Source organism: Mustelus asterias, chromosome 27, assembly GCF_964213995.1.
Source record: "Mustelus asterias chromosome 27, sMusAst1.hap1.1, whole genome shotgun sequence".
Taxonomy (NCBI): Eukaryota; Metazoa; Chordata; class Chondrichthyes; order Carcharhiniformes; family Triakidae; genus Mustelus; species Mustelus asterias.
Window position 1 is genome coordinate 42,439,000 of NC_135827.1, and position 8,567 is coordinate 42,447,566.

Below are 8,567 nucleotides of genomic sequence, written 5' to 3' on the forward strand. Positions count from 1 at the left end.
TCATCCTTCGTCTCTCCAGGGAGAAGAGACCAAGCTCCCTCAACCTATCCTCATAAGGCATGCCCCCAATCCAGGCAACATCCTTGTAAATCTCCTCTGCACCCTTTCAATGGCTTCAACATCTTTCCTGTAATGAGGTGACCAGAACTGCGCGCAGTACTCCAAGTGGGGTCTAACCAGGGTCCTATAAAGCTGCAGCATTATCTCCCGACTCCTAAACTCAATCCCTCGATTAATGAAGGCCAGTATGCCGTACGCCTTCTTGACCGCATCCTCCACCTGCGAGGCCGATTTAAGAGTCCTATGGACCCGGACCCCAAGGTCCTTCTGATCCTCTACACTGCTAAGAATGGTACCCTTCATATTATACTGCTGCTCCATCCCATTGGATCTGCCAAAATGGATCACCACACACTTATCCGGGTTGAAGTCCATCTGCCACTTCTCCGCCCAGTCTTGCATTCTATCTATGTCTCGCTGCAACTTCTGACATCCCTCCAAACTATCCACAACACCACCTACCTTGGTGTCGTCAGCAAACTTACCAACCCATCCCTCCACTTCCTCATCCAGGAGGGTGATGGTTGGGGGGGAGAGGGTGAATGTGGGGGGTGGGGAGGGGAGAGGGTGACGATGGGGGTGGTTTGTAGGGTAATGTAGGGTTTGTCCAGGGATCCTGCAGATTTTAGCGGATTGAGAATTTGCATTCAATAAATTGATGAGTCAATGACCTGGTCTGATCCGTAAGGTGTCGGAGCAGAAGTAGGCCATTCAGCCCATCAAGACTCTTCCACCATTCAATGAGGTCATGAGTGATCTGCTGTGATAATCCTCAACTCCACTTTCCCACCTTATCGCCATAGCTCTCGATTCCCTTACCGATTAAAAATCTGTCTATCTCAGCCTCGAACACACTCAGTGACCCAGCCCCTACAGCCCTCTGCGGGAAAGATTCACTCCTCTCTGTGAGAGGAAATTCCTCCTATTTCTGTCTAACCGGGTGTCCCCCTTACTCGGAGATCATGTCCTCCGGTCCCGGACTCTCCCACAGTGAGGGAAACAAACTCTCACCAATCAACATGGTGTCTCCTGGCTGATAAACTATTCAAAATCCTGTTCCGAGTTTTGCTGAGCTGGCTGGCAGTGTCGGGAAAGGACAGAGCTGAGGATTCAGGACTTCACCAATCCGAATTACAATCTGCTGTAATCTTTCAAACCGCGCCCCCCCCACCGCCCAGCTAAGACTTCTGACCCCTAGCCGCGACCCCTGATCCCCTAGCCACGACCCCAGACCCCCCTCAGCCGTGACTCCAGGGACCCATCCCAGCCGCGACCCCAGGGACCCACCCAGCCGCGACCCCAGGGACCCCCCCAGCCGCGACCCCAGGAACCCCCCAGCCGCGACCCCAGGGACCCCCCCAGCCGCGACCCCAGGAACCCCCCAGCCGCGACCCCAGGGACCCCCCCAGCCGTGACCCCGGACCCCTACCACACAACTCCTGACCCCCAGCCGTGACCCCAGGGACACCGAGCCGCGATCCCGGACCCCTCCCCCAGCTGCCACCCTGAACCCCCCAGCCGCAACCCCTGACCTCCAGCCACGACCCTGGACCTTCCCCAGCTGTGACCCCAGGGACCCCAAGCCGCTACCCCAGAACCCCCCCCAGCCGCGACCCCAGAACCCCTCCAGCCATGACCCCGGACTCCCCCCAGCCACGATCCCTGACTCCCCCCAGCCATGACCCTGGCCTCCCTCCAGCCGCAATCCCTGACCATCCAGCTGTGATCCCTGACCACCCAGCCACGACCCCTGACCCTCCCCAGCCACGACCCCGGGCACCCCAGCCACGACCCCTGACCCTCCCCAGCCACGACCCCGGGCACCCCAGCCACGACCCCTGACCCTCCCCAGCCACGACCCCGGGCACCCCAGCCACGATCCCTGACCCTCCCCAGCCACGACCCCGGGCACCCCAGCCACGATCCCTGACCCTCCCCAGCCACAACCCCGGGCACCCCAGCCACGATCCCTGACCACCCAGTCGCGACCCCTGACGCGCCCCAGCCACAACCCCTGACCACCCAGCCGCAGTCCCTGACCCCCCCTAGCCATGACCCCTGACGCCCCCCCCCCCCCCCCCCCAGCTGCAACCCCTGACCCAAACCCCAGCTGCGACCCCTGACCTCAGCTCAAACCTCTGCCGATTTTGGGACATTGGAATGGAGAAATGATTTTAAATCATAAAGAATTTTGTAGAAAACGGCTGCAGCCTTGAATCTGAAAATAAAAGGAAGCAGAGAGAGAGAGAAAAGGAGAACAGGATGGTCGATTGATTCCTGTTGAAACAGGAACCAGCACAAAGGCCCAGAGTATTTCCACATGCCGGGATTCTGTTGAAATGGCATCAAGTCTTCAAACTACCTCCAACGGTTCAAAAAGAAACACTAACGGCCAGCTTCTCAGAGGGAACAAATACCAATCTTTGCAACATCAAATACTGACATTCCCAGGAACCCAAACACCTGGAAAAATAATAAAAATCCATCTTGTAACCAACAGTGAGGATTGTGAGTAAAATGTAAAATACTGCCTGGGGTAAATGCTGCACAACCCACCCCACCCCATCCTCTCCCCCTCCCTGTACCCTCACCCTCCACATCCTCTCCCCTCCCCTCACCCTCCTCTCCCCTCACCCTCCCTGTCCCCTCACCCTCCACATCCTCTCCCCTCCCCTCACCCTCCTCTCCCCTCACCCTCCCTGTCCCCTCACCCTCCCCTCCCCCTCCTCTCCCCTCCCTCTCCCCCTCCTCTCCCCTCCCTGTCCCCTCACCCTCCCCCTCCTCTCCCCTCCCTGTCCCCTCACCCTCCCCTCCCCCTCCCCCTCCTCTCCCCTCCCTGTTCCCTCAGCCTCCCCATCCTCTCCCCTCCCCCTCCACTCACCCTCCCCCTCCCTGACCCCTCACCCTACCCTCCCCTCACCCCATCCGCTCCCATCCCCCTCTCCTTCCCCTCCCAGCCCCCTTCCCTCCCCTCCCCCTCCCCTCACCCTCCTCTCCCCACCTCACCCTCCCCATCCTCTCCCCCCCCTCACCCTCCCCTCCCCTCACCCTCCCCATCCTCTCCTTTCACCCTCCCCTCCCCTTCCCCTCCCTGCCCCCTCCCCTCCCCCCTCCCCTTTCTTCCCCCTCCCCTGCCCCTCCCCTCACCTTCCCCATCCTCTCCCCTCCCCCTCCTCTCCCCTCCCCCTCCCCTCACCATCCCTGTCCCCTCACCCTCCCCCTCCTCTCCCCTCCCCTCCCTGTCCCCTCACCCTCCCCTCCCCTCCCTGTCCCCTCACCCTCCCCTCCCCTGTCCCCTCACTCTCACCCTCCCCATCCTCTCCCCTCCCCCTCCACTCACCTTCCCCCTCCCTGACCCCTCACCCTACCCTCCCCTCACCCCATCCGCTCCCCTCCCCCTCACCTTCCCCTCCCTGCCCCCTTCCCTCCCCCTCCCCTCCCCCTCCCCTCCCCTCCCCCTCCTCTCCCCTCCCCTCACCCTCCCCATCCTCTCCCCTCACCTTTCCCTCCCTGCCCCTCCCCTCCCCTGCCCCTCCCCTGCCCCTCCCCTCACCCTCCCCTTCCCCTCCCCTCACCCTTCCCTCACCATCCCCTCACCCTCCCCTCCCCACCTCACCCTCGCCATCCCCTCCCCTTCCCTTGCCCTCCCCATCCTCTCCCCTCCCCATCCTCTCCCCTCCCCTCGCCTTCCCCATTCTCTCCCCTCCCCTCACCCATGCTCCCCTCACCCTCCCCTCCCCTTCCTCCCCCTCCCCTTTTTCCTCTCCCCATCCTCTCCTCTCCCCTCACCCTCGCCTCCCTGTCCCCTCACCCTCCCCTCCCTGCCCCCTCACCCTCCCTGCCCCCTCACCCTCCCCCTCCCCTCACCCTCCCCTTCCCTCAACCTCCCCGCCCCCTCACCCTTCCCCTCCCTGTCCCCTACCCTCCCTGTCCCCTCACCCTCCTCTCCCTGTCCCCTCACCCTCCCCCTCCCTGTCCCCTCACCCTTCCCCTCCCTCTCCCTGCCCCCTCCTCACGTTCTCCATTGCTGGAGAGTATCAGATATAAAATTAAATATCAAATTTAAAAACGAATCTAATTGATACTGAATTGAGAATTCATGTCTGAATCTGTTGCTGAAACCTTAAACTTTAAAGCAGTTACCTTGAACAGGCATGGAACCAAAATGAAACATTACAGCTCTATAAATAAAACCTTTCACAGTTTAAAGCAAAGAGAAACACAGTCTGACGATGTCTTTGAGCTGGGAGCTCATCTCATGAATGGGTTCTCCTGGGTTAGTGGGAGATGTTACAGGAACTCAACATGAGCAATAATATCAATGGCTGATGGACAGGAGTCAGTAATAGATCCGGTCAGAGTGTTGCTTGTTTCTCAGCGTGAGCCTTTACAACTTTGGAGTCTGAAGCAAGTGGACTGGATGGTGCTGTGGGCTCGATCGCTGACCTATCAGACTTGAAAGCTTGTTTCCGGGCACTCAGCAAACCCTCTCATGCACCCACACTCACTCCACACATATCAATATAAATGATGTCGAGTCTCTCAATGTGTCCATCCCTCGAAATTAACTTCTGTTACTCACAATAAGTGGCTGTGGTGGGAAAAGCAAGCCCAGACTGGCATTTTCGGTTCAGGATGGTTTATTGTGAGACATTTCCTGAGTGCTGCTAACTTACAAGAAGCTCTCCCCCCAAAGTGTTCCAGCTGTCTGTATTCATAGGACAATCAATGTCAGATGTTTGACTAGCAATTCCGTTAACATTGCCACACACTCTGATCACTCGCACAATGTGCAGGCTCATTCTTTTAGAGTGAAATAATTGTTGGAGATTTAAAATAAAACTTATTTTTCTTTTCTCTTTGTCGGCCTTGCTCCTATTTCTATTCCCCTCTGTCTTTCATCTGATATTGAACTCAATATTCTAACCCACTGATTCAGTGTCTGTGGCTGGAATTTTCCAGCATCTCACCACGGGTTCCCCTGCAGCGTGACCAGTGAGCGTGGCAACCTCTGTTTACAACGGCGGCACCGACATTTCCACCGGTGTGAAGGGTTGGAGAATTCTGGCTTGCGTTGCTGAGCAACAATGCTTCAGTTTGATTGGTTAAAGAAATCCATAGCCGCTTGCTCCGTTCACACGGCCTGCTGTAGTGGGTGCTGCACGGGGATGTTCCAAATCTCATAGGAAGTCAAAGTGAAAATCGGAAAATGACAGAAGCTCAACAGATCAGGGCAGCATCTGTGGAGAAACTTTATTGACCAGGATAAGTTCTGGACAACTGCAGCGGCAGGACTTTGAGTTTCGGAGCTTGCACAGCAGCTGGGGTCATTGCAGTGTTTCTGTGAGATTGAGAACTTTGTAGTTGGCGTATCTGTGATGTGGCCACCCCACAGGTTAAGAGTCTGCAGGAAGAGAGGGAAAGGGGGACCATTAGAGTAATGGGGGGGAAACCAGGCAGGTATTGCAGGAGCCCTTGTGAAGGCCTCATCCTTCAACCATTATTTGTTCCTGGGTGGTGATCACTGCCGGCAGAACCAGACTTACTGCCCATTCCTAATTCAGGTATTCAGTACTAACTGCTGGTAAGAGTGACGGTCTCTCTGGAGAGTGTACCCAGAGTGCACCTTAGTTGGCTCAACTTTACAGGGGGCAGGAGGAAGATAGAAAAAAACAATAATGATAGGGGATTCAACAGTTGGAGGAACAGACAGACATTTCTGCAGCAACAGACATAAATCCAGGACTGTAAGTTGCCCCTTTTGTGCCAAGGGTCAAGAATGTCACTTGAGCAGCTGTAGAGCACTCTTGAGGAAGAAGAATGAATAGCCAACAGTTGTGGTCCACATCAATACCAATGGTTTGGGGGGAAAAGAGATGAGTCCTGCAGGTGAAGTTGGGAGCTCAGAGAGAAATTAATAAGCAGGACCTTAAAGGTCGTAATCTCTGGACTATTTCCAGTGCCATGGGCTGGTGAGTATAGGGTGGCAGGGTGGCACAGTGGTTAGCATTGCTGCCTCACACGCCAGGGACCTGGGTTCAATTTGCGCTTTGGGTCACTGTCCATGTGGAGTTTGCATACTCTTCCCGTGTCTGCGTGGGTTTCCTCCGGGTGCTCCGGTTTCCTCCCACTGTCCAAGGATGTGCGGGTTAGGTGGATTGGCCATGCTAAATTGCCCATTAGTGTCAAGGGATTAGCAGGGTCAATATGTGGAGTTACAGAATAGAGCCTGGGTGGCATTGTGGTCAGTGCAAACTCGATGGGCTGAATGGCCTCCTTCTGCACTGTAGGGATTCTATGATTCTATAGAAATAAGACAGTGAAGATTCCAGATTACTAGGACATTGAGGCCAGTTATGCCTGATTTACATAGTCCAGTGACACACACTGAGTATCACATAGCCCAATAACACACACACTGAGTATCACATAGCCCAATAACACACACACTGAGTATCACATAGCCCAGTGACACACACTGAGTATCACATAGCCCAATAACACACACACTGAGTATCACATAGCCCAATAACACACACACTGAGTATCACATAGCCCAATAACACACACACTGAGTATCACATAGCCCAATAACACACACACTGAGTATCACATAGCCCAATAACACACACACTGAGTATCACATAGCCCAATAACACACACACTGAGTATCACATAGCCCAATAACACACACACTGAGTATCACATAGCCCAATAACACACACACTGAGTATCACATAGCCCAGTGACACACACTGAGTATCACATAGCCCAGTGACAGACACACTGAGCATCATATAGCCCAGTGACACACACTGAGCGTCATATAGCCCAGTGACACACACTGAGTATCACATAGCCCAATGACACACACACTGAGTATCACATAGCCCAATAACACACACACTGAGTATCACATAGCCCAATAACACACACACTGAGTATCACATAGCCCAGTGACACACACTGAGTATCACATAGCCCAATAACACACACACTGAGTATCACATAGCCCAATAACACACACACTGAGTATCACATAGCCCAATAACACACACACTGAGTATCACATAGCCCAATAACACACACACTGAGTATCACATAGCCCAATAACACACACACTGAGTATCACATAGCCCAATAACACACACACTGAGTATCACATAGCCCAATAACACACACACTGAGTATCACATAGCCCAATAACACACACACTGAGTATCACATAGCCCAGTGACACACACTGAGTATCACATAGCCCAGTGACAGACACACTGAGCATCATATAGCCCAGTGACACACACTGAGCGTCATATAGCCCAGTGACACACACTGAGTATCACATAGCCCAATGACACACACACTGAGTATCACATAGCCCAGTGACAGACACACTGAGCATCATATAGCCCAGTGACACACACTGAGCGTCATATAGCCCAGTGACACACACTGAGTATCACATAGCCCAATGACACACACACTGAGCATCATATAGCCCAATGACACACATTGAGCGTCATATAGCCCAATGAGACACACACTGAGCATCATATACCCTGTGACACACACACACACACACACAGAGTATCTTTTAGCCCAGTGGACTGCAGAGTAGACCAATTAATAAGATTGTAAAGAAGTGGTTATGGGGTCAATTTGATTTTCTATTTGATGATCTGGCAATGTCAGTGACAGACTCACTGAATGAACAGAGAGATTAGCTGGGTACAATCTGCTTCCGTTCATTGTCGTGTGGAAGATGGAGAAATTTATAAGAAGATGGGTAAAATTCTCAAACTTACAACCCAGTCTCTACAAACAATTATAGAAGAACGCAAAGAAAATCATTCCCAGTGCAAAAAATAATTTATGCAGTTTAAAAATGTTAATTAGACTCAAAAATGAGATGATCGGAAGCATTTTAAAACCATCAACCTTAAATCTCCAAAACTACACCTTGGGATTTCTAACATTCATGGCTAAAGTTTCAATGTCTGTCCAAAACATTGACACAAATCTTGGATTGAACTTGGAACTCGTTCCTGGCGAAGGCTGTGGACTTTGCGAATGAATTGAGATGTTCACAGCTCAGACTGATAAATATCTTTTGTTGGTTAAAGGATGTGGAAGGAAATGGTGTTGAGATGCAATCCGCTCCTTCTCATTGCACAGCAGTCTCGATGGGCTGAATGGCCTCCTGCCATTTCTGTGGTTCTAAAGTCCTCTTTCAGCTGAGTTCTGAGAAGACATTCTGAAATGTCTGGGACAGTGTTTAATGAGACAACATTTCATCAACAGACCTTTCCAGCCAGACTGAAAGGCCAAAAACCTACCACTGGGGCAGGCGGGGGCCCCAGATCGAAAATCACTGATGACCTCGGGCGGGAACCTTACCATCTCACCCGAGTGAGGCTAAAACATCCTGCCCAAAGTGTCCAAATCCCTGGGCTCAGTGATTGTGGCAATGAAATAGTTTGTGAAATAGACTGGGAGCAGACGCCCCC